Genomic DNA, 1,286 nt, shown 5'->3' with positions numbered 1-1,286 from the left:
TGAGCCTCAGATTCCTCTGGATCCTTAATAGGAAACTCCTTCTTGCTTGAAGGACATCCCAGGAGGTCTTCCTCACTAGGATTTTCGTCCTCCTCCTCCTCTATGCATTCGGCCACTTTGATTAAATCAATGGCCTTGCACTCTCCTTTTGGATTTTCTTCTGTATTGCTTGGGAGAGTACTGGGAGGGGTTTCAATGACTTTCTTACTCAGCTGGCCCACTTGTGCCTCCAGATTTCTGATGGAGGATCTTGTTTCATTCATGAAACTGAAAGTGGCCTTTGACAGATCAGAGACTATATTGGCTAAATTAGAATTGTTTTGTTCAGAGTTCTCTGTCTGTTGCTGAGAAGATGATGGATATGGCTTACTATTATTCAGCCTATTGCGTCCACCATTGTTAAAGCCTTGTTGAGGCTTTTGTTGATCCTTCCAGGAGAAATTTGGATGATTTTTCCATGATGGGTTATAGGTGTTTCCATAAGGTTCACCCATATAATTAACCTCTGCCATGGCAGGGTTCTCAGGATCATAAGCTTCTTCAGAAGCTGCCTCTCTAGTACTGTTGGATGCATGTTGCAATCCGTTCAGATTTTGAGAGATCATGTTGACCTGTTGAGTCAACACTTTGTTCTGAGCCAATATGGCATTCAGAGCATCAATTTCAAGAACTCCTTTCTTCTGAGGTATCCCATTATTCACGGAATTCCTCTCAGAGGTGTACATGAACTGGTTGTTTGCAACCATGTCAATGAGTTCTTGAGCCTCTTCAGGCGTTTTCTTCAGGTGAATAGATCCACCTGCAGAATGGTCCAGTGACATTTTCGAAAATTCAGAGAGACCATAATAGAATATATCTAACATGGTCCATTCTGAAAACATGTCAGATGGACATCTTTTGGTCAACTGCTTGTATCTTTCCCAAGCTTCATAGAAGGATTCACCATCTTTTTGTTTGAAGGTTTGAACATCCACTCTCAGCTTGCTCAGCTTTTAAGGAGGAAAGAATTTATCCAAGAAAGCAGTGACCAGCTTATCCCAAGAGTCCAGGCTATCCTTAGGTTGTGAATCCAACTATATTCTAGCTCTGTCTCTTACAGCAAAAGGGAAAAGCATGAGTCTGTAGACTTCAGGATCAACTCCATTCGTCTTTACAGTCTCACAGATCTGCAAGAACTCAGTTAAGAACTGATAAGGATCTTCAGATGGAAGTCCATAAAACTTGCAATTTTGTTGCATTAATGCAACTAGTTGAGGCTTAAGCTCAAAGTTATTGGCTCCAATGGC

At 41.6% G+C, this 1,286-nt stretch overlaps 1 non-coding gene across 1 annotated transcript; it reads left to right on the top strand.

Annotated features, from left to right (window-relative positions):
* The first annotated feature begins 879 nt into the window (after positions 1 to 879).
* On the top strand, positions 880 to 983 carry LOC112804763 (small nucleolar RNA R71). Its single transcript, XR_003203379.1, has one exon. It is a non-coding gene; the product is annotated as a small nucleolar RNA R71 (small nucleolar RNA).
* Positions 984 to 1,286: the final 303 nt, after the last annotated feature.

This window comes from Arachis hypogaea, chromosome 5 (genome assembly GCF_003086295.3).
Source record: "Arachis hypogaea cultivar Tifrunner chromosome 5, arahy.Tifrunner.gnm2.J5K5, whole genome shotgun sequence".
NCBI lineage: Eukaryota > Viridiplantae > Streptophyta > Magnoliopsida > Fabales > Fabaceae > Arachis > Arachis hypogaea.
This window is presented reverse-complemented; position numbering and strand designations above follow the sequence as displayed.